At 51.7% G+C, this 25,439-nt stretch overlaps 1 protein-coding gene and 1 long non-coding RNA gene across 12 annotated transcripts in view; one reads left to right on the top strand and one right to left on the bottom strand.

Moving 5' to 3' along the window:
* Positions 1 to 25,439, bottom strand: part of ANO1 (anoctamin 1) — a 192,726-nt gene that overhangs the window by 140,224 nt on the left and 27,063 nt on the right. The window lies entirely within an intron of this gene.
* On the top strand, positions 1,638 to 12,037 carry LOC132658354 (uncharacterized). The gene is made up of 3 exons (XR_009597860.1): positions 1,638 to 9,854; positions 10,173 to 11,351; positions 11,714 to 12,037. It is a non-coding gene; the product is annotated as an uncharacterized LOC132658354 (long non-coding RNA).

Raw genomic sequence — 25,439 nt, 5'->3', positions numbered from 1 at the left:
TCTGATAGAGCTAACAACAACAACAAAAACCCCTCCGTATTCTAAAAACTGAAATTTATATATAGCTTGAAAAAGAAAACGTAGGGGATAAAATGTAGGTCAGAAGAGCCCCGTGAAGATGGGACTTCCTTGTGCCCAGTGGGGCCCAAGAGACACCAACAGTGCAATTAACAATGAAGGGGAGGGTCTCAGCTTTAAGCAGGATGTCCCATCACTGTCCTCCACCACGGCGACATGGTGAGTTCAGTTCAGCAGCTCCATCCTGTCCGACTCTTTGCGACCCCACGGACTGCAGCATGCCAGGCTTCCCTGTCCATCACCAACTCCCGGAGTTCACTCAAACTCATGTCCATCGAGTTGGTGATGCCATCCAACCGTCTCATCCTCCTCTGTCATCCCCTTCTCCTCCTGCCTTCGATCTTCCCCAGCATTAGGGTGAGGGTAAACACTAACCGGGGAATCTGGACGATCAGGGTTTGAATCCTGCTCTCCCTGAGCAGCTGTGTGAACCGTTTGACTTCTCTGAAACATAAGTACTAATTCCCACAGGGGATGTCCTTGTGCCAGGGCTGACATGTGTGTAAAGGAAGAGGTCAAGGCTGCGCCTGGTGCAAAGTGCCCGCTGATAAACAGACCAGCAGTAAGTCGGGAGCAGCAAACCCTCCTGGAGTATTGACTATGACCTCGCCTGTGAGGGCCGCCCTTGGCTTCTTGGAATCATCAAGCCTTTCAGTGTGCCTCGTTCTAATTTAGACTAACGACGTGCTCGATCACTCGCCAAGGAGGTGACCAGGACAGCTTGGGGACACCCAGGGGGACACCGTCTCACAGGCTGGAGAGGGCTGGGGTTACCGTGGGCAGGAACAGAGGGCGTCCTGGGAGAAAGCTGTCTGAGTGAAGAGGTGACCCCTCGACCATGGCTGAGGGGACACAATGAGGAGGCCCCACGGGGGGCGTGGACAGGTCCCTAGATTGGGGGGAGGGTGGACCAAAGTCCGACTTGTGCTTCAAGGCATCTCTGGCAAGAGCTTGGCTGGAATGTCCTGGGCAGCAGGGCTTGAGTGGGGTGAGGATGTCAGAGAGTGTCCTGTGGACCGGAAGTAGGCCCTTGGGAGGGAGCTGGCCAGGAGTTGCGAGACCCCGTGTATCTACAGGGGTAGGGGGTGGTCTGAGTGGGACGCTTTCATTACAACAGGGCCCCAAACCCACAAAGACAGCCTCAAGAGTTAGCTTCACGTATAAGCCCAGCCAGGGGCCCCAGGGGTGGGGGAGGCCGCAGGGAAACAAGAGAAAGCAGAGGCGGGTTGAGGTTAGTGAAATTTCACAAGGGACCGGACACTTTAATTATCCTCATGAGACTGTGCTTTTGTGACTCAACAGGGCTGGGAAAGCTTTTTTTCTGACAGGGACCAGAAAGTCACGGGGCCAGCCCGAGAATTCCCTGGGCGCTGGGAAGACTAGCCTCAGACGGTGGTGGGTGGTAAACGGGCTCCTGGAACCAAACGGATGAGGCCTGATTTACAGTGTTTGCTGACGGCCACGTGTAAACACTCCCACTGCTGCCGAGTTCAAGGTTCCACGTGACATCTCCGAATGCAGAGGTGGGAAGAGACACAGAGAGTCGGCTCCTGTGAGCAGGTGAGAGTGAGTGTGAGCAGGTGTGGTGGAGGTAAGCAGGTGTGAGTGTGTGAACAGGTGTGAGTGTGAGCAGGTGTGAGCAAGAGTGAGTGGGCATGAACAGGGGTAAGCCAGCCCCAGTACACCGAGGTCTGAAGGGCCTGTGGGAAGAGCACAGGACATCTCCTGCCGGCCCCTCTGGAGTCCTGCTCCTCGAATGCAATGCTCTCCCTGCTTTATTTCCCTTCAGAATGCCCCTCCCTGCCTCACATGTTCTGCATGCACCTGTCTATGGGGTGGAGGGGGGTCTTCCTCGTCTCCCTCACCACCCCAAAGTGTGCGAGAGCACGGTGCTCTTCTGATCATGGTGAAACCTCCACCGCACAGGCCTGTGCAGATCTGGCTCTTCTCCATGTTTATTGCATGCAGGAATAAAATAACGACTGGGGCACCTCCTCCAAGAAGTCCTCTCCAGCCCCCCAGTGAGGACAGGTCTCCCTGCCACCCACGGGCACAATGCCGTTGACGTCACAGCACTCAATACAGAGGCATTTGACCAGTCCTTGGGCTCCAGGCGTGCACGACCTGCCGTAAGAGAAGCCTCTTCACGGCGGATCCTGCAGTGGTCTCATTAACAGCCGTGTCCCCTGCCCTGGCTCCGAGCCCAGCACTTAGCAGACCCTCCATAAATATTTCTGAACAGATGACCAAGGGAGTAATTGACGTACGGCATAAACACAGCAGGGGTGGGCTTCAGGGCTCCAGGCGGTCCTCAGTCTCCTGATTACTCTGGGGCTTCATCAGACAGGTAGGTTCTGCCAGCGATGAATGAGCTGGGACTCAAAGCTTCCACATCTGACCCATATGGTCACACAGGATCCGGGCGAGCGGGCAGCCGCCCCCAAACATGGGGCACCGGTCAGAGCGGAGTCTAGAAACAGAAACGCTCCCACCCAGGAGGAACCGTGTCTCCTCCACTCACTCCCTGCATGCTAGCCGAGTCCATAGCCAGGAAGCCCCACACCTCTTTGTCCCAGGAGGAGGGTGACCTGCAAGTGAGCAGCGCCAAAGGCCACCTGGCTCATTCCTCAAACACGGACAGGCAGGATGGGCAAGGGTGGGCACAGTCCAGAGCAGAAAGAGCCAGGGAGCATGGGAAGCCTGTGGCCTGGCCCAGCACTGCCCACGAGAGGCTGCCGGGTGGCACCAGCTAGGTGTCCTGTGGATTTCATTCTGGGGGTGCGTTCCGCATAGGCCCCCAGGCCCCCAGCTTGAATTCTCCCCTGTTACCATCTTAAAATTCTTCATCATTTTTGAACAAAACCTGGCATTTTCACTCTGGAATGGGCCCCACTAATTCTGAAGCTGGTCCTGGTCATAGGAGCTGGGATTTCATGAAGCAGGTGGAGGGGGGTGTCTTGCAAGCAGAGGGGTGGGTCTGCCCTTGGCAACTGCAGGAAACAAGGGGGCTTGGGTGAGGGGAGGGGCACAGAGATACCGTTTTACCCGCAAACAGCCTCATTCAAGTGGGAACAGGTTCAGGGTTTAAAAAGAAGTGCTTTTGAATCCTATAGAAGTAGCTTTTATGCTCCAGTGGGGGGTGCTGTGCCATCTCCTGGGGTCGGTGGGGAGGGGGGTACTTTCAAGGAAACACATTCTGGTTATGGCTTTATACAGCAGCCACATCCCTCTCCCTGCATCAGGACCCAAGACACACCTGGGCCCGTGTGTTAATTCATCTGTCGGACAAGGATTTGGCACCAGGCATCTTTCTAGGGGGGCTTCCCAGGTGCTGCTAGTGGTAAAGAACCCACCTGCCAATGATGGAGATTTAAGAGATGCAGGTTCGATCTCTGGGTTGGGAAGATCCCCTGGAGGAGGCCATGGCAACCCACTCCGGTATTCTCGCCTGGAGAATCCCCATGGACAGAGGGGCCTGGCGGGCTACAGTCCGTGGGGTCACAAGAGTTGGACATGACTAAAGCAACTTAGTAACCGCACACACACACATCTTTCTAGGGAAACAGGCAGTGAATCAGACAAAAGTCCTTGCCCACAGTGGCGGGTATTCTAGTGGGGAAGAAAGACCAGGAAAAGAAAGTCAGATGTACAGTGTGAAAGGCAGTGATGGAGCAGACAGGGGGCTCAGTGGGCAGAGGCCTCTGTTCGGAAATGTCCTGATCACTAACAGAACACCACAGAGACTGCACACCACAGGCCCCGTCTGCTGCTTCTTTGCCCGCAACGTCCAAGGCACTGCTGGCCTGGCCTGGGCCTTGATCTCCTTCAATTTGTCCGCTGACCTGACAGCTGGGCAAAAAACCATGCAGGAAGGTGAAGGAGGCTGCCGCGGGAAGGCACCCGGCTCTGCCACCGGCTCCCAGGCCCAGAAGGAGCCGAGCTGGCCCTAGCGCTGTCCCAGTTCACTCTCTCGTGCCATTTTCCATCCGCAGCATCCCCGCCCTGCCTCCATCCTTCCGCTGAGACCAGACGACTGAAGTGCAGCAGAGGGGCGCAGACTCGAGCCATCTCCTGACTTCAAATCCAGGGTCAAAGGCACAGACGAGTGGGCACAGTTTCTCGTTGCTCTTTCTGCTCCCCAGAGTCCTGTCTTCAGCTTCATCTTATTTTTGCTAAAATGCAAATTGGGAAGGCAGTGAAACCCAGTCATCCACCCTCTCTGTCATTATCACATGAGCAGATGCTCCGAGGGGACATCTGGTCACCCTCCTGTTGTTCGGTTGCTAGATCCTCTCTGTCTCTTTGTGACCCCGTGGACAGCAGCCTGCCAGGCTTCCCTGTCCTCCACCATCTCCTGGACTTTGCTCTGGCTTTGTTGCTAGTAGCGCTTCCTAAGGCCCACTTGACTTCACACTCCAGGAAGTCTGGCTCTAGGTGAGTGACTACACTATCCTGGTTATCCCAAACATTAAGACCTTTTTTTTGGTATAGTTCCTCTGTGCATTCTTGTCACCTCTTCTGAATCTCTTCTGCTTCTGTTAGGTCCTTGCCATTTCTGTCCTTTATCGTGCTCATCCTTGAATGAAATGATGTTCCCTTGATGTCTCCGTTTCTCTTGAAGAGATCTCTAGTCTTTCTCATTCTATTGTTCTCCTCTATTTCTTTGCATTGTTCATTGAAGAAGGTCTTCTTATCTCAGGTCGCCCTCCTGTCTCCCCACAAAAAGGGGGCAGGGCGGAAGGGAATGTGTTCTTGTGAGTGAGTCAGTTCCTGGGTCGGTTGATAAGAAGTTCAGGGTCCCCAAGGAGGAGAAAGGGGTCTGGAGCCCTTGAGAAGGAGAAAGGGCTCTGGGGCTCTCAAGGAGAAAAGGACAGATTTTTTTTCTACATTGCTTTGTCTTAGTCAATATAACAATGTATCTTGCTCCAGGACATGTTTCTCTTTAACAAGAACCTTCTGACTAATCTTGTTATCTTAAGATAACATCTTGTTATATTGCGGGAGTGAGTCTGGTAAGATTGTCTAGTCAAGGCTATGGTTTTTCCAGTGGTCATGTATGGATGTGAGAGTTGGACTGTGAAGAAGGCTGAGCGCCGAAGAATAGATGCTTTTGAGCTGTGGTGTTGGAGAAGACTCCTGAGAGTCCCTTGGACTGTAAGGAGATCCAACCAGTCCATTCTAAAGGAGATCAGTCCTGGGTGTTCTTTGGAAGGAATGATGCTAAAGCTGAAACTCCAGTACTTTGGCCACCTCATGTGAAGAGCTGACTCATTGCAAAAGACTGATGCTGGAAGGGATTGGGGGCAAGAGGAGAAGTGGATGACAGAGGATGAGATGGCTGGATGGCATCACTGATTCAAAGGACGTGAGTTTAAGTGAACTCCGGGAGTTGGTGATGGACAGGGAGTCCTGGCGTGCTGCGATTCATGGGGTCGCAAAGAGTCGGACATGGCTGAGTGACTGAACTGAACTGAACTGAACTGAATCTTGTTAATTTAACATGTATATTGTGGGAGTGGGTTTGATAAAAGTATATAAGGCCTTGGTAAAAGGCCTTGCAAAAGTAGGAAGTCAAGAGAAGCCTGCAGTAACAGGCAAATTTGGCTTTGGAGAACAAAATGAAGCAAGTCAAAGGCTAACAGGGTTTTGTCAAGAGAACAAACCGGTCATAGCAAACACCCTCTTCCAACAACACAAGAGAAGACTCTACACATGGACATCACCAGATGGTCAACACCGAAATCAGATTGATTATATTCTTTGCAGCCAAAGATGAAGAAGCTCTATACAGTCAGCAAAAACAAGACCAGGAGCCATCTGTGGCTCAGATCATGAACTCCTTATTGCCAAATTCAGACTGAAATTGAAGAAAGTAGGGAAAACCACTAGACCATTCAGGTATGACCTCAATCAAATCCCTTAAGATTATACAGTGGAAGTGACAAACAGATTCAAGGGATTAGATCTGATAGAGCGCCTGAAGAACTATGGGCAGAGGTTTGTGACATTGTACAGGAGGCAGTCATCAAGACCATCCCCAAGAAAAAGAAATGCAAAAAGGCAAAATGTCTGTCTGAGGAGGCCTTACAAATAGCTGAGAAAAGAAGAGAAGCTAAAGGCAAAGGAGAAAAAGAAAGATATACCCATTTGAATCCAGAGTTCCAAAGAATAGCAAGGAGAGATAAGAAAGTCTTCCTCAGTGATCAATGCAAAGAAATAGAGGAAAACAATAGAATGGGAAAGACTAGTGTGTTCTTGCCTGGAGAATCCCAGAGATGGCAGAGCCTGGTGGGCTGCCGTCTATGGGGTCGCACAGAGTCGGACATGACTGAAGTGACTTAGCAGCAGCAGCAGCAGCAGCAGAGATCTCTTCAAGAAAATTAGAGATACCAAGGGAACATTTCATGCAAAGATGGGCACAATAAAGGACAGAAATGGTATGGACCTAGGAAAAGACTCTTGAGAGTTCCTTGGACTGCAAGGAGATCCAACCAGTCCATCCTAAAGGAGATCAGCCCTGGGTGTTCATTGGAAGGACTGATGCTGAAGCTGAAACTCCAATACTTTGGCCACCTCATGCGAAGAGTTGACTCATTGGAAAAGACCCTGATGCTGGGAGGGATTGGGGGCAGGAGGAGAAGGGGACGACAGAGGGTGAGATGGCTGGATGGCATCACCGACTCGATGGACATGAGTTTGAGTGAACTCCAGGAGTTGGTGATGGACAGGGAGGCCTGGCATGCTGTGATTCATGGGGTTGCAAAGAGTCAGACATGACTGAGCAACTGAACTGAACTGAACAGAAGCAGAAGATATTAAGAAGAGGTGTCAAAAATACACAGAAGAACTAGACAAAAGAGATCTTCATGACCCAGATAATCATGATGGTATGATCACTCACGTAGAGCCACATATCCTGGAATGCGAAGTCAAGTGGGCCTTAGGAAGCATCACTATGAACAAAGCTAACGGAGGTGATGGTATTCCAGTTGAGCTATTTCAAATCTTGAAAGATAATACTGTGAAAGTCCTACACTCAATATGCCAGCAAATTTGAAAAGTTCAGCAGTGGCCACAGGACTGGAAAAGGTCGGTTTTCATTCCAATCCCAAAGAAAGGCAATGCCAAAGAAGGTTCAAACTACCGCACAATTGCACTCATCCCACACGCTAGCAAAGTAACGCTCAAAATTCTCCAAGCCAGGATTCAACAGTACATGAACTATGAACTTCCAGATGTTCAAGCTGGATTTATAAAGAGCAGAGGAATCAGAGATCAAATTGCCAACATCTGTTGGAAAGCAAGGGAGTTCCAAAAAAAATCTACTTCTGCTTTATTGACGACACCAAAGCCTTTGACTGTGTGGATCACAACAAACTATGGCAAATTCTTAAAGAGATGGGAATACCGGACCCCCTGACCTGCCTCCTGAGAAATCTGTATGCAGGTCAAGAAGCAACAATTAGAACTGGACATGGAACAAGGACTGGTTCCAAATCAGAAAAGGAGAACGTCAAGGCTGTATATTGTCACCTTGCTTATTTAACTTATATGCAGAGTACATCATGTGAAATGCCAGGCTGGATGAAGCACAAGCTGGAATCAAGATTGCTGGGAGAAATATCAATAACCTCAGATATGCGGATGACACCACCCTTATGGCAGAAAGCGGAAGAACTAAAGACCCTCTTGATGAAAGTGAAAGAAGAGAGTGAAAAAGTTGGCTTAAAACTCAACATTCAGAAAACTAAGATCATGGCATCTGGTCCCATCACTTCATGGCAAATAGATGGGGAAACAATGGAAACAGTGACAGACTTTATTTTGGGGGGCTTCAAAATCACTGCAGATGGTGACTGCAGCCATGAAATTAAAAGACACTTGCTCCTTGGAAGAAAAACTATGACCAACCCAAACAGCATATTAAAAACCAACAAAGGTCCATCTGGTCAAAGCTATGGTTTTTCCAGTACTCATGCTTGGATGTGAGAGTTGGACTATAAAGAAAGCTGAGCACCAAAGAATAGATGCTTTTGAACTGTGGTGTTGGAAAAGACTCTTGAGAGTCCCTTGGACTTCAAGGAGATCAAACCAGTCAATCCTAAAGGAAATCAACCCTGAATATTCATTGGAAGGACTGATGCTGAAGCTGAAGCTCCAATACTTTGGTTACCTGATGCAAAGAACTGACTCCTTGGAAAAGCCCCTGATGCTGGGAAAGACTGAAGGCAGGAGAAGAAGGGGACGACAGAGGAGGAGATGGTTGGATGGCATTACAGACTTGACGGACATGAGTTTGAGTAAGCTCCAGGAGTTGACGATGGACAGGGAAGCCTGGTGTGCTGCAGTCCATGGGATCACAAAGAGTTGGATGTGACTGAGCGATTGAACTGAGCTGAACTGAAGACTAGTGAGGGGGGCACTCTTTGTCCCCCTTCTTATGTCTGTGTCAGAAACTTTCTCTGTCCTTTTTTAGACTTTAACAAAAGTCTGCTACACAAAAGCTCTTGAGTGATCAAGACTGGTTCCTGGTCCCAAAGCTAAATCTTCTTCTTTGGAGATCACGTATCTGACCTCACTCACCGTAAGCTATCGCTTGGAAAGTCTACGCAGCTGTGTGGCCGTGGGCGTGTCTCCTGACCTCTGTGGGGTCGTGTGGCTCCTCCCTTGTCCTGTCCTTCCCCTTTCCCTGGTCCTCAAGTGGCTACAGGGCAAGCGGACTGCAGGGGCCATGAGCCGGGGCTGCCCTGCAGTGGAGCCACCTTCTCAACGATGAACAGGACCAGAATTGGAGTGACAGAAGCTTGCTGGGTGGCTGAGTCAGCTGTGTGGGAAGCTGTGTCCGGGTGTCACCAGCAGCCAGAGTCACAGTGAGCTCAGCAAAAAGGGCAAAGGAAAGCAAGGTCCCATCCACCTTTGGAAGTGCTGAGACCACGGTCTCCTCAACCTCCAGCCAGGGTTCCGCTGCTTCCCCATGGTGACAGAGGTGCAAGAGACGGGGCTCGACACCTCCCGGGCCACATCCTGGTCTGGGCCCAGCACCCCACTGGTGTACATGTGAGTCCCCCAGATCATCCAGAAGAGCCCTGCGCGCAGCACGCCTGCGATCCATCAGCGTCTAGGAACTGGGCCTAAGCAGCATGGGGAACAATTGACTCACTGGCGTGCCTCCTGCTTTCCCTCTTCGGCCTGAGGATTTTAAGCCTTTCAGCAAACAATTACAGCAACAACAGCCACAAACACCTAACCGAGGCTCCAAGAGTGAAATGATCAAGAGACAGAGACGGAGCGGAGCCCTGAAGCTTTATAATTAAGGGACAGCAGGCCTTTCATGAAATTAGGAAGATCTGCTGAGCCACAGTTCCTGTGTCCAAATCCCCTCGACCACTGCCCCCTCTCTGGATTCCAGGCTGCCTCCGGGTGGCTGCCCAGTCCCCACAATGTAGCCAGTGCGGTGGGAACGTCACTTAGAGAGCGATTTAGAAAGTGTCCAGGTGTAATCTACTAAAGCCCCACCGGTGCATACCTTTGACCTGGTGGTTTCACTCTCTGCAGAGACGCTCTCATGTGGTCACCGAAAGCCCTGCATGGAACACTCAGAGGAACTCCGCTCCCCGTACCCCCCAGAGCAGCCCGCCTGCCTGTAGTAGGACTGTCAGGATCATGTGGTGTGGGATGAATGAGCTGCACGACGCATGGGATATGAGGATGGTGCTCACAGCACACGCTGAGCCAGAGAAGCTGGAAGCTAGAGCATTCGCTGCCCAGTTCCACTGGTACGTGATTCAAAACCAGGCAAAACGCTCCATGGCGTTGGAAGACATGGGGACTGTTGGGGTTGCGGTGGGGGGACAGGAAGGGGTAAGAAGCGCATCTAGGGGTGACATTCTTTTTCTCCCCTGAATGTGAGTTACCTGGGTGTGTTCCCTTTATGAAAGTCCACTGAGTTGTACCGCTGTGGATGGAATTGCATCTTCCCTAAATTTGTTAGTGGAAGCCCTAACCCCTAGCCAGAATATATTTGGAGAGAGAATCCTTATTAAGGAGGGAATTCAGGGTAAATGACGTCATTAACCTCAAGGGTGGTGCTCTAGTCCTGTAGGGACGCCAGACACAGAAGAAAGGCCACGTGAGGCCACAGCAGAGAGGTGGCCATCTGCAAGCCGGGGAGGGAACGCGCACCAGAACCCAGCCCTGCTGGACTTTGACCTTGGACTTCCAGCCTTCAGAAATGCGAGAAACAGATCTCTACTCTTCAAGGCCCCTGGTCTACGGTATTTTGTTATGGCGTCCTGAGCTAATTAGCGTGCTTAGGATTCGTGCACTTTTCTCCACTTATGGTGTATTCGATTAAAACTTGACTTGAAAAAGTAAACCCCGTCCTAGCCCTCCTCTGTTTGTAGTTCTTCCCTGGCCTCTCTTCTGCTCTAAAGATCAAGTCCAAGTTCATAATCCGGTCTTGAAGACAGCATGGTCGAGGCCCTCTCGGTCTCTACAGCCTTAGACCGTGCTGTCTCAGCCACTCTGACTCTGTTTCAGCTGCTTGAACACGCCAAGCGCTTACCTGCCTCAGGGCCTGCCTTTGGTCCTACCACCTGAAATACTTTTCTCCACCTTTTTCCTGGCATGCTCCTACCCACCCTTCAGGTTCCGCCTTAAACATGTTTTTTCCTTGGGAAAGTCTTTCTTGATCCCGAGCTGGGTGAGAGTCATCTGGTATAAACTCTCAGAGCACCAGGCTTTTCTTTCATTACACGCCTTCCAGTTGGAAATGTATGAAGTGTTGCTGCCTTTTGTCTGTCTTCCCCACTAGACTGTGAACTCCTTGAGGGCAGGGAGTTTTGTTCTCTAGCGGGACCACAGCACCCCCTGTGAATGAAAGGGTGGCCGGATGGAGGGATGGATAGATGGGTGGATGGATACATGAATGGATGCATGGTTGGGTGGGTGGATGGATGGTTGGTTGGATGGATGGATTGTTGGATAGATGGATGGTTGGAAGGGTGGATAGACAGTTGCATAGATAGATGGATGGATGGATGGATGGATGGGTGGATGATTGGAAGGACCGATGATAAATCTATGAACAAATGGATGGATGGGTAGATATCAATCCCAATAAAATTATCTCCAATAGGCAGCAATTCTATTTACAACAGAATCCAACTGTTGAAACTTACAGGTGCACGGATGAGTCAGGACTCCGGTGCTCTGCGGATATTTACAAGGTGATCTAAGAATACATCTCTCAGCATTTCATCGATGGGCAAATGGTGAACCTCTTTAAATATTCATGTTTTTAAAGCACTAAAACTTGGAAACACATAAAATATACTCCAGCTATGTGGAAAGGAGAAAGAATTTTTTTTTTTTTTTAATGGATAAAGGACATTTCCCAGAACCTGCTTGGGGGAAGTGAGAAGACTCTGGCTCTCACACCCTGGGTGTTTGGGCAGCTGGCACGTGCCAGGGCGCTGGCTGTGGTGAATGTCAGAAATCTATGGGGGCCCCTCTGTGAGCTACAGGGTCAGACAGAGGCGGGGATGGCTGATGAGGCAGTGGGTGTTGCAACGTGTGCTTAGCTCTTCAAGGTCACCTCTCCCACTACCCTCCAGCCCAACTTTGTGTCTTTCAGGTCCTCCATCCTCCTCTCCCCGCTCCAGGCTTTTGCATATGCTGTTCCCTCCACCAAGAACACCCTTCCTGCACCCTTCCATCTGACTAATGCCTACTCATCCTAGAAGTTGTCACTTCCTCCAGGAGGCCTTCGTGGGAGTCCCCCAACACATTCCATCAGACTTCCCTCCCACTGCTCACCCCACACATCCCTGCTCCTGCACATTCACGGAGCACCCACTATGTGCAGACAGGTATTGAGGCACTGAGAGCGCGTATGAACAGGACAACCCCTGACCCAGGGGGCTGACACACCAGTGGAATAAACAGTAATATCCGTGAAGAATGCAGAGCGTGCGTGTGTTCAGTCCCTCAGTCACATCCAACTCTTTGCGACCTTGTGGACTGCAGCCCGCCAGGCTCCTCTGTCCGTGGGATTCTCCAGGCCAGAATACTGGAGTGGGTTGCCATGCCCTCCTCTGGGGATCTTCTCAACCCGGGGGTCAAACCTGCATCTCTTGTGTCTCCTTCACTGGTGGACAGGTTCTTTACCACTAGTGCCACCGGGAAGCTGCAGGGTGTAGTCAACAGCTATCAAACAATCTGTGGACCCAGGAGAAGGGGAGGGCCCTCTCGTGGGAAGGTGGAGGGGAGATGGCTGAGCTCATGCATCTCGACTCAGACAGGAGGGACAGCAAGGACCAGGACCCGAGACGGGAGGGGTCTGCGTTGGAGGGATGGCCAAGCAGCCTGTGGTTTCTTGAATGTCTGTCTGTCTGTCTGTCTCATGACAGGGCAACTTCCTTGAGGTGCTCAGATGAGCTTCTGGCAGGTGACCAGGGTTTGACCAAGCACTGGCTGAGTCCATGTGGGTGTGCTGGCCACCTGCCCCCACCTGCAGAGGGAAGCCAGAGTGCCTTTGCCCCGGCTTGTCTAATTCCTCTTCCTCTCCCATGACCATGCAGACAGTCCCCTGTGAAGATGGAGAAAGACGTCCCTAGCCTGGTCACATGTTATCAGCAGCTCCTGCAGGAGGACCAGGAGAAGCCTGCAGAGACTCCAACCCACAAGCACCGAGAAGCAATCTGGGCAAGGGGGCAGGAACAGGGAACAGCAGGGTCCCTGGCTGTGTGGCTGAGATGAAAGTTCCCTGTGTGGGCTGAATTTTTATTGTTCAGTCACTCAGTCTTGTTTGACTCTTTGAGACCCCCGGGACTGTAGCATGCCAGGCTTCCCTGTCCATCACCATCTCCTAGAGCTCACTCAAACTCGTGTCCATTGAGTTGGTGATGCCATCCAACCATCTCATCCTCTGTCATCCCCTTCTCCTCCTGCCTTCAATCTTTCCCAGCATCAGGATCTTTTCTAATGAGTCAATTCTTCACATCAAGCGGCCAAAGTATTGGAGCTTCAGCATCAGTCCTTCCAATGAATATTCAGGGTTGATTTCCTTTAGGACTGACTGGTTTGATCTCCTTGCAGTCTAACGGACTCTCAAGAGTCTTCTCCAACACCACAGTTCAAAAGCATCAATTCTGTCATCTCAAAATTCCTGCCTTTGGGACTGCCTGGCGGTCTAGTGGTTAAGACTCTGCACTTCCACTGCCGGAAACAGGGGGCACAGGTTTGATCCCTGGTCTGGGAACTAAGACTCTGCATGCTGTGGCATGCAGCCAAGAAAAGAAAAAGAAAATTTCTGTCTTGCAGTCCTGACCCCCAGCACCTCAAAGTGTGGCTGTATCTGGAGCCGAGGCTTTAAAGAGGTGATTGAGTCAAAATGAGGTCCCTATCCCTAATCCCAGAGGACTCGGGTTCTTAGAGGAAGAGGAGCTCAGGACACAGACACACACAGAGGGACGAGCCAGTGAGGATACGGGGAGGAGACGGCCATCGGCACGCCCAGGAGAGAGGCCTCAGGAGGACCAGCCCTGCCCACACCCGGGTCTGGGAGTCCAGCCTCCAGGACGGGAGACAGGGAATCGGGCTGTCGAAGCTGCCTTGGTTGTGGGGCTTCGTTATGGTGGCCCTGGTTGACTAATGCATTTTCCTTTAAGGCGAAAAACAGGCATGATGTGTAACCTTCCCTAACTCTAGTGACGTCTGAGGAAACTCTTAAGGCTCGAATCTGTGGATATGGGCTGCAGGGGTGGTTCCCAGATCTCCTTCTGGAAGGCCAAGAGTAAGCGGGGGCTCTCCCTTGTTCTGGGGAGAGTAGTGGCAGAAGCAGGGTTTATGGAGTCCGAGCATCTGCACTCATTTTGCAACCAATCCCCTGGAGGGGTGCCCTCCAACCCCACCTCTCACGTGGGCACCTTGGAGCACCAGGAGGGGTGCCCACCGGTCCCCCTGCAGGAAGTGGCCCCGCTCCTTCCCTGGGGGCAGCCTGTGGCCCTTCTGGAGCCTCACTGGGATGGGTGGAAATTCCTAGTGACAGTTCTGCCAGAGCCGTGACTCCCGGGAAAGAGCTGCATCCAGGGATGCTCAGAAGCCCTTGGATGAAGTCCCGACTGGAACGAGGCCCTGCCTGTCATGGTCCTGGCCTGTCAGGACTCACGCTGGCTGCTCCACAGGCCTTTTGTCCTTCGGTCCCCAACTGGCATGATTCTGGCCGGGTGTTAAGAGAAGGAAATAACGAGATCTGCCAGGGCTACGTCATCTTTCCAGACGTCTGGGGTGCATGTGGGAAACACCCATGGCGTCTGGACCCAAGGGGGCTGTCTGGGCGCCAGGGGCCCATGGCTAATCTCCTGTGGAACGCGACTTCGTCTCGCTGGAGACTCTGCGGCTGGATCAGGCTCTCACTCAGTTCCTTAACGTACCCTCACAGAGATGTGCAGGACACAGGATGCTGAGGACTGCATCCACGTGGGCTTCCTGGAGGTGGTGTCTCAGCTCCTGGGATGGGCGGGGAGGTCAGGAGGGGTTCCACTCTGGATAGTGACCTGACGGCACTTAGGATGGTGCTTGGCACAGGTCTCCATGGTCATCACCGGCCACCGACTCTAAAGGGCACTTGCTCCATTCAAAGTTGAATGAAGGGACTTCCTTGCTGGTCCAGTGGCTAAGACTCCACGCTTCCAATGCAGGGGGCCAGGGTTCGGTCCCTGGTCAGGAAACTAGATCCCACATGCCACAGCTAAGCGTTGCATGCTGCAAATAAAGATCCAGCTCGCTGCAACGAAGATCGGAGACCCCACGTGCGGCAGCTAAGACCTGGCACAGCAGAACACATTAGAAAGCAATAAAGTTCGAGGCAAAGTGGAAGCAGCTTAAAGAGCATACCACCAAAGATGAAGGCAAGGCTTACAAACCGGGTGGTAACGGCAGAAAGACAGACATACAGACAAATGGGAAAAAATAGAGAAGCCAGAGATCACCCTTGCATAGACAGTCAAACCATCTTCAACAAGATCATTTGGCTGAACACCTAATGCAATGGAGCAAAGGACAGTCGTTTCAACAAATGGGTTGGGGAAAACTGGATGTCCCCAAGCAAAAGAGTGAACCTGGAATCTTACTTTTCATTACATACAAAAAGTAACTCAAAATGGATCAAAGAGCTGAACAGAAGACTTGAAACTATAAAATTCCTAGAAGAAAACATAGGGGAAATCTTGACGACACGGGATCTGGCGATGATTTCTTGCATACGACACCAAAAGCGGAGGCCGCAAAAGCAAGAATGAACAAGGCGGATCACAGCAAACTCGAAACTTCTGTGCAGGCAAGGAGACCGTCGATAAGGTGAAAGGCCGTTTACACATGGGGAGAAAATACTTGCAAACCAGGCCTCTGATGAGGAGTTCATATCCGGATGACAGAAAGAACTTTTCAACTCAACATCCAAAACCAAAAAACCTGATTAACATTGGCGAAAGACTTGAATACACATTTCTTCAAATAAGATATACAGATGGGCAATGAGCGTATGAAACGGTGCTCAACATCGCTAATTGTCAAGGAAATGCCAATCAAAAGCACAACGAAAGTATCACTTCACACCCGTTATGGTGGCTACTATCAAAAAAAAAAAAAAAAAGGAAAATAGCGCAGGTTGTTGAGGACGCAGAGAAATTGGAACTCTTGTGCACTGTTGGTGGGAGTACAAAACAGTGCTGCTACGGAAGACAGCATGGAGGTTCCTCAGAAAGTCAAGACCAGAGCTGTGCTACGACCCAGCAATCTCACCTGTGGGTGCACCCCCAAAAGAAATGGAAGCAGGATCTCAAAGCGGTGTTTGCCCCCCATGTCATGGCAGCCTGATTCACAACAGCCGCGGCGGAAGCGACCCTAGCACCCACTGACAGACGAATGGATGAAGACGATCCGGTCCGTCCACACAGTGGAAGGCGGAAAGTGAAAGTGAAAGGGTTAGTCGCTCAGTCGTGTCCGACTCTTTGTGACTCCATGGACTATAGCCCGCCAGGCTCCTCCGTCCATGGGCTTCTCCAGGCAAGAATACTGGAGTAGGTTGCCATTCCCTTCTCCGGGGATCTTTGTGACCCAGGGATGGAACCCAGGTCTCCTGCGCTGCAGGCAGATTCTTTACCATCTGAGCCACCGGGGAAGCCTCTGGAAGGTAACTCAGCCTGGAAAGGGAAGGACAGGGCTTCCCTGGTGGCTCAGTGGTAAAGAATCCGCCTGCCAACGCAGGAGACACAGGTTCGATCCCTGATCTGGGAAGATCCCACACGCTGCAGAGCAACTAAGTCTGTGCACCGCAACTACTGAGCCTGAGCTCTGGAGCCCTCAAACCACAACAGGTGAAGCTCCGCAAAGAGAAGCCCGTGCACGGCCACAAAGGGTAGTCCCCGCTCGCCGCAACCAGAGAAAAGCCTGCTCAGCAGCAAAGACCCAGCATTCAGTAAGATTAACCAGCCCCCCAAACGTGAGTACTGCACCATGCCACTTTTACTCAAAGCACTCAGGGTAGACAAACTCTTAGGAGCAAAGGGTAGTGTGGTGGGCGCCAGGGGCAGAGGGGAGGGGAAAGGGAGAGCTGTCCAGTGAGTCCAGAGTTTCAGTTCGGCAGGATGAAAAGCTTGCGAGATTTGCTGCAGTGCGCATCCAGTTAACACTGCCGCAGTGTGCACACAAAGGTGGGCAGGAGGGGAATGAGATGTGTCTGTTGTAACAATATTATCAACAGAGCTAAAGGCTCTTCAGAGGATCAGAGTGTGTAGGAAAGGACAGGTGCGCTGGGGGCAGGGCAGAGAGGAGAACGGAGGAGTCGGGTGGGCACGGGAGATGCGTGCTGGGCTCACTTCCGAGGTCAGTGTGGACACTGGCAGTGCCCCACCCCGTGCTGTCCCTGGACTTGGCAAGTTCACTTCAGGGAGCTGGGGTCACACAGGGGTGGAGTTAATACAGGGAAGACACAGGCAGGCAGGAAGAAGCCACGAGGGATGGAGGGAGGGAGAGAGCCAGGTTGGCAACTGGGACACATGGTCTGGCAGGAGAGCGTCTGGGTACCACACTGGATGCAGACTCCCAGAGTCTCAGCCCACGCGCTAGGCTCGGAGCACAGGTGGGGCGCACCTGCAGGGAGAGAGGAGGTGGCTCGAGGGGTGAGTAGGCATGGTGAGGGACCAGGACTTGTCTCCATAGCAGTAAGAACCGAAAATGCTGGGTGTAAATCATCTCCAGAGGCTTCTCTTCCCAAGAACATCGTTTCTGGTTCCTTCACTGGTGGCAGCATGAGGCAAGAGCTCCTGCAAATGCCTCCTGTCACATGTGTTGAGAGTTTGCACGGGGTCTTCCACGGCCGTGGTGCTAAGGGGGCATGGAGACTCAGTATGGGGAAGGTGCTCCCTCGTGGGCCTGGCCTTAGATCCCAGGAGACCAGAACTCAGAGCAGCGCAAGTCTTGGGGGCTCTGGGTACTTTGGGATCCCACATTGGCGCCAATCGCTTCACAGATTGAAAGCTAGAAATGGGTTTATCACTTTGTCAACGATGCTTTTCAGTTCAGAAAATGGGTTGCTTTCAGTTAAAAGAGAAACATTCCTTAATTGGTACTCGCATCACGTAATTATCATTAAAACGGTCAAATTGCACCCCCGGCTTGCTCTTAACCAGGCATGGAAAGCCACCTGGTGGTGCCCCAGACGGAGAAGCTCTTTAAAGACTGAGATGGTCCCTTTACTCACGGGAACTTTCCATTTTGAGTTCTTTGGAGCTGGTAAACTCATTTGATTGGTCAACTCACTTGTGAATTGTCCACAGGAAGTAAAATGCGGGAGGGGGGGAGGCCAAGGTTTTATTTATAGAAACCTCATCTTTGCTATCCATCAGAAAAATAAACACAACCCACCTCACACTAAAAATATGCTTCTGAAGATCAACAACGAGGCCATGTTTGGCTGACTCCATAGAGAAGCAGAGATTTCAAACCATAGCAATTTCTCACAGACTTTCCTAGAATAACCCTGGACAGGGTGCCAACAAGCATGTTTTTCTCATTGACATTTTAAGCAATGTCACCTCCTCCTTGATTCTGAAACTGGCAAAGAGAAGCTTCCTGCTCTGAGAGACTGGTGCAAGCTGTGTGACCTTTGCCAAGTTACTTAACCTTTCTGAACTGCAGTTTCAGTGTAGACATGATTGATCTCTACCTTTCAGGGATGCTGTGAGGAGTAAACTAGATCATAAACCCATGCTAGGGTTCTGAAGACAAAAGAGATGCTCGCTAACCAGTGGCGACAATCATAAGGCACTCACAGTGAGAGGTTTTTTTCCTACCAATTCTGATTCTGCAAGTCAAGGGCCATTCACAGACTTGCTGGTGAAAGTCGGCCTCCCTTGGGACCATATGGTAAACCTCTCCTAGGAGCACTGAAACACTATTTCCTAGGTCTAAAAGAAACCAGGGAAGTCACCAAAAGGATAGTTCTGTCTTTCCATGATAGATTTTAAGAAAACAACGAAGAAGGAGAAGCCTGTTACAAGCCTTAAGTCTCAGAGGATGCTACATGACATCTAGACAGGCATTATTCCTGTTGCAGCCACTGGAGAGGTGGCCGGAGCTCAGCAAAGTGCCTGGTCCCCCTGCGTGGGTGTGAACCTGCCCTCACCACTCACTGACCGTGTGACCAGCACCGTCTCCTCCTCTGTGAATCGGGAGGTGGCAGCACCTGCTTGGTAAGGGGCGCACACAGCTTCTGGCATATAATTGATCCACCATCCGTCTCAGCGTTGTGTTTATTAATAAGAGGGATAGCATTGTATAATCTGCCCCTTTTCCTTTCTTGTCACTTAACTGTGTTCCAGACCACATCTGTTTTACTAACCCCTGTAAATCTCACACCCAGCACAGACAAGACACTCAATAAATTTCTGGCTGAAGAGGCAGGAACACATCCTGTCCTCAAAGAGATGAAGCCGAGCGAGATGGGGGGCTGAGGATAACCCTGTGTGATGAGGAGACCCCAGGAGGACCTGCATGGCTGTGGGGTGGGGTGGGGGGCATGGACCGAACCCCTGATGAGCTCCTGGGGATGGAGAAGGTGGCGGGGGGGAGGGAGGGGGAGGGCTGTTCCTTGTGGGGTGTCCACAGATTGTACCTCAGCCCTCACTGATGCGCACTTAGGCCGTTTCCAAACACGTGTCACTGTTCTGGAGGAAACAATCATTGCCCAGCTCCTACGCAATCAATTACGTAGATGTTTTTAGAATTGGAGTGTAAACATCTGTTTTATTCACCCCATCCTTTGTTCATCCACCCATCCATCCATCCAGCCAGCCAGCCAGCCATCTGTCCATCCATCCATCCACTCACTAATCCATCCACCCATCCAGCCACTCATCCACTCACTACTCCATCCACTCATCCATCCACCCATCTATCCATCTACCTGTTGATCCAGCCAGCCAGCCATCTGTCCATCCATCCATCCACTCACTAATCCACTCATCCACCCATCCACCCATCCATCCATCCTCGATCCATCTGTCCATCAGTCCATCCATCTGTCCAACCAGCCACCCATCCATCAACCCGTCCACTCATTAATCCATCCATCTGTTCTTTTATCCATCCATCCATCTATACGGAGTTCCCTCCCCACCATCCCTCCCTTCCTTTGCTCCTCAGGAGAACTCTACATTTTTGCGCCTGTTGGTATTTTTACCCTTTTAAGTTTATTCACAGGGTATTTCTATTCCCCTCCTGCCCCCTGCTTTTCTGGATTGCATCCCTTCTCCACTGCAGTTTCCAGCAGTTACACGGATTCCTTTGGCCACACAGCGACTCTGGAGAGTTGTTAGCATCTGACTCCCCGACAGAGCTGTCCTGCTAATTATCGCCGTGTTTCAGCTGATACTTCTGGGTTTTTCAGACAGGCCGTCATATCGTCTTCAGTAAGTGGCCGTTTCATTTCCCTCTTTCAACAACCACAATTATTACTGAATGTTCTTGTCTGATAGCACATTCTGGAACTTTCAGAGCACTGATAACTGACAGAGGTGATCGCAGCATCCCTGACTTGCTCCTGATTTTAATGAAACCACTTGTAACACGTCACTATTCAGTGTGATTTTGGCTCTTAGCTTGAAACAGATGTTCCTAACCCTGTTTCAATGCTGTGCTTTTTGGGTTTTTAACAGTTTTTAGTGGGAAGATGGGTTTCCCTCACAGCTCAGTTGGTAAAGAGTCTGGTCAAGTGGGAAGATGTTGAGTTCTATCCAATGAAGTGGGCAACAGAGGATGAGATGGTTGGATGGCATTACCGACTCCATGGACATGAGTTTGAGCAAGCTCCGGGAGACAGTGAAGGACTGGGAAGCCTGGGGTGCTGCAGTTCATGGGGTTGCAAGGAGTAAGACATGACTTAGCAAGAGAACAACAGCGGGAATATGTTGGGTTCTATCCAATGTCTTCTTCAGCAGCAAGTCAAGAAGACCACACGTGTCATGGATTGTAGGAGGCCATGATTCTCCTGCCCTGGCCAGCGGCTGCCCCCTTTGCCACGCTGCTTGGCAATGCTTCCCGTCGAGAGGCAGAGTGTGCCTCTGCCGCTTCTGGGCTGAACTTGTGACTCGGTTTGGCCAACAGAAACCAGCAAAGTGACAAGCCTCACAGGCCTTGAGAGCACTGCGTTCTGTCCTGGATCTGGCCACTGCCCTGTGAAGAAGCCCAGGCCAGCCTGCTGGAGGATGAGACTCCCATCACCATCCCAGCTAACAGCCAGCTTGTCCATCGTGAACCGCGGCTACCCTTGAGCAGCTCAGCTGACCCACCAGCCTACTGTGGGTGCAGGAGTGTCCCCACTGGAGACTGACCACACATCTGGCCCCAATCAGCCCCCCAGCGCACAGCCTGATGGGAGATAACAGGTGGCTGTTTGCAGCCACTGTTCTGGGAGGTTCACTGTGCAACAGTGGATAACCACACAGTGGCTGTTCTCTTTTGGCCTGTTGAACATGAACTGATGGTTACTATTGTGTCCTGGAAATCATAGAATGAGCCTGTATGTGAGATTTGGCCCAATTTTTCGACATGCTGCCGAGTTGCCAAAAACTCAGCAAATGTGACCAGGCACTCTTTATCAGAATTAGCTGAGACTTTGTAAAATCGAAGGCTCTTTTTGTCCTATTGCTTCGAAAAATGATGCTACTGGGATTTCCTGATGCTCCTGTGGCTAAGACCCCATGTTCCCAATGCAGAGGGCCCGGGTTTGATTCCCGCTCAGGGAATTAGATCCCACATGTCACGACCAAAGATCCCATATGCTGTGACTAAAAAACCCAGCACGATGCAGCAAAGACCCAGTGTGGCCAAATAAATTAATATTTAAAAACTGGTGCTGCAGTCAGCTTGTGGGCGAGCATGGGTGTGGTCCCTGGGTTGCTCAGGACGCTGGGTTCCGGGCATGTGATGCTTAGAGGAGAATGAGTATGATCTCCAGGGTGAGGACACGGTGGCCGACACCCAGAGGTCTTAGGCCCCGTAGACACAGCCAGCTGAGGCCACTTTCTGACTGGGGAGGGGGAGGGGTGCTAGAGACAGTTGGTACCATCTCGTAGTTGGTCATAGAGTTTAAGCCAAAAGAAGCTCCCAGAATACTGCTGTCCCTGGGGTTTTACTGTGGTGGTTTTAAATTACGTCCTCAAAGTTTGGGGTGTTTCTCTGCTCAGAAGGGAGCCCAATCTCCCTCCCCTTAAGTATGGACCGAGCCTAGCGGCTCGCTTCGAATGAATAGAATAAGGCAGAAATGGCAGCATGTAACTGAGAGCTGGCCGTCAGAGGCATTTCAGACGCTTCCTCACTCTCTCTTGCACCTCCTGCTGCCGGTGAAGCCAGCCGCCACGCTGTGAGGACGCTCACGCAGCCTGGGGAGACGTCCCTGCGCTGAGGAGCTGAGGCTCCGCCAACAGCCCTGTGAGTGAGCCGTCTTGGAGGCTGATCTTCCAGCCCCAGGGCAACCTTCTGATACCTGCAGCCCTGGATGACATCGTGACGACAACCTCATGAGGGACTCCCAAGCCTGAACCGCTCAGCTAAGCCATCTCTGAATTTCTGACCCCACTGAAAGAACCTGAAGTAATAAATATGCATTATTTCAAGCCACTAGGCTCTGAGGTTGTTTGTTACACAGCGCAAGGTAACTAATATACTTCTTATGGTGGCTCTGGGAGGTGAGTCCATCCGTGTTGACTTATTCTCTCTCACGGACTCAAGGCTCTGGCACAGTATTCTCCGTTCTAAGATCCCACTAGCAGAGACCTCTCAGTTTACTGGATACCCTACTTATAACGTGTGCCAACTCTTTGCTTGAAAGGAGTGAGCTTGGGTTTCTGAGACTGGTGTTGTACCTGAGAAGCAGGTCTTTGACCAAGGCTCTTCTATGACTCTCTGCAGGAGAAGCCCCCAGAAGCTGCCTGAAATCTGTCCTAGCCGCCCTGCCGTTGGTCTCTCACCCTTGTGTAGGGATTGGCGGCAAGCTCAACACAGGATACCCCGTGTAGAGAGAAGCCACGCCATGCATCATTCCACAGTGGGATTACACGGTCAGCGAGAACGCGGAGGCAGCTTGAAGCAGGGGTGGGTTCCTGCACTGCCCTCTCCTGATGTCTTGAAACCATCTCACAGGAGCACCGCACACATGCCAGAGACAGGCAGACACGATGCATTTTTGGCAACGAAGCGCTCGCACGCGGCCAGCACCCAGGAGCCCCCTTCCTGACCCCCAAGGGGAAACCACTACCCCAGTTCTTGTCTGCTCAGACGCATTTCGCTATCGTATGTTCTGTAACTGGGGTCAGAGGCCGTCCTGCTTGTTCTACAAACAGCGTCCCACAGCGTGTGTCCTTTTTGTGTCCAGCGTCCTTTGTTCATCGCGACCTTGGTGATTCCTCCCCAACGTTGGGAGCAGCTGTGAGCAGTTCACCCCAGGGCTACCGAGGGCTCTGGGGTGGGCAGGGACCACATGTAAGCATCTGGCCCAGGGCTGGTCGGCATCCAGGGGCTCCCGTTTGGGGGCCGCCGTGAGCACCGCTGCAAGGAATCTGCATGTGTGTGTCTCTTGACGACCAAGGCCAGGCGTCTCAAGCGGAGAGCACCCAGTCTGCTTGGCTCAGTGACTTGCAGCTCTCCAGTTTCCGGCCTCAGCTCCCACCCCCGCGGGCAGCCTGTGAGAGCGCCGTGGCCCCATGCTCTGGCCTGAGCTTGGCATTGTCTGCGTTTTGCATTTTAGCCCCTCTGGTGGGTGTAGGATGGTATCGAATTGTGGTTTCACTTTGCACTTCCTGATGACTAATGAACTTGTGGGCTTTTTCATGTGCTTATTGGGCCCTTTCTTTGAAGATGCTCGTCAGTCACCCGATCTGATTCTGGGTTCTTGGGAAGCAAGCCACTCTCCTGAGAACACACTGATAAGCTTTCCCCCAGGAACGGCGCATGTGTCATTTTCTTCCTTCAAGTCTAGCCCAAACACACAGACGGGACTTGGAGCGGCTTGTGCCGATCCACTTTCTCCCCAAGCGCTCACTGTGCATTGCTCTGACCCCACTGAATATCCCCGTCCAGCCCGGCTGGGCTGGGCTACAGTTACAAAGGTTGGGTCATGGAGAGCCTGCCGGGAGTTCCCTGTTAAGTGCCTTTCTGAGACTTCGCTTCGGCAGAGGTGAGCATCTGGTTACACCCGGCCCCCGGGCCTTTTCAGAACACAACAATAGGGGCTACGCTGTATGCAGGACACTTGGGGCTCCCTGCCCTCTGTCCTTGAGGAAACCCTTTGCACTGTTATCAGACACCCTCCCCCACCCAGGAGTCTCCAAGTGGACGTGGGAGTGCCCTCGCTCAGATTCTTTCACGAAAGGATGGGGACTCGGGTCCACTTGATCCTCAGTGAGCCACACGGGTCCTGGGCAACCAGCAGCAGAGGCAAAGTGGGAAAGCGTGCATTCGGCAAAGGTTTACTGAGTACTGACTGTGTGCGGGTGTGCTGAGGATTCAGGACACACAAGAGATGCTCTCCTGGACCACCCGGCGTTTACATCAGTGGAGGAGGAGGGGAAGATAGCTGCTGTTCAGTTACTGAGTCTTGTCCGACTCTTTGTGACCCCATGGACTGCAGCACCCCAGGCTTCCCTGCCTTTCACCATCTCCCGGAGTTTGGGCACATAGTAAGTCAGTCCAATAAATCAGATCTAATTACAGTTCTCAGCCCCTGCTTGGGGGGATGGGAAGCACCCTAGCCAACCAGCTGGCATTTTCTTGCTTCCCTGGTGCTTCCCGTCTTAGGCTTTCCTGGTGGCTCAGACAGTAAAGAATTTGCCTGCAATGCAGAAGACGGGGGTTCCATCCTTGGGTGGGGAAGATAGATCCCCTGGAAAAGGGAACAGCAACTCACTCCAGTATTCTTGCCGGGAGAATCCTATGGACAGAGGAGCCTGGCGGGCTACATAGTCCACGGAGTTGCAAAGAGTTGGACACTAATGAGTGACGAAGCAGCACTGGCAGTTTCTTAAATAGTCAAACACGTTTATCTTACGACCCCTGTATTTCAGTTGGAGGCACTTATTGGAGAAATGAAAGCATGACCATAAAAAGCACTGTTCCCTGAAGCTCCATTCGTAAAGGCTTCACACTGGAAACAACCAATCTTTCAAGGAGGATGGGCAGTAGCCTTCGGTCCATCCACACGACAGGACGGACCCAGCAGTAGAACTGCCACTGCCCTGCACAAAGCATCGTACCGGGCGCCGGAAGCTGGGCGTGGGGGAGTTCTCACCCTGTGCTCTCATTTATAAGAGGTTTAGAGCAGGCAGAATTTGTCCACGGTGGGGGTGGGATGGGCAGTTGATGGGAGACGAGTGTGAGGTCACTGTCTGGGGGCAACAGGAATATTTCATGTTTGTTTTTTTTTTAATTTCACTACGTTGAGTCTTAGTTGTGGTGGCAGGCGGGCTTAGTTGTCCTGCGGCAAGTGGAAGCCCAGTTCCCCGACCAGAGATTGAGCCTGTGTCGCCTGGATTGGAAGGCAAACTCTTAGCCACTGGGCCACCAGGGAAGCCCCTGAATATTTCGTATCTTAACGGGTATGGGTTACACAGGTGTAGGAAGCTCTGTTAGAACCAATAGCACTTGAGATCTGGGCATCTTACTCTATGTAGTCGTTGCTGTTTAGTCGCTAAATTGTGTCCGACTCTTTGCGACCCTATGGACTGGAGCCCGTCAGCGCCCTCTGTCCATGGGATTCTCCAGGCAAGAATACTGGAGTGGACTATCATTTCCTCCTCCAGGGG

Source organism: Ovis aries, chromosome 21 (genome assembly GCF_016772045.2).
Source record: "Ovis aries strain OAR_USU_Benz2616 breed Rambouillet chromosome 21, ARS-UI_Ramb_v3.0, whole genome shotgun sequence".
NCBI lineage: Eukaryota > Metazoa > Chordata > Mammalia > Artiodactyla > Bovidae > Ovis > Ovis aries.
Note: the sequence above shows the minus strand (reverse complement) of the source record. Positions and strands in the feature narration are given on the sequence as shown.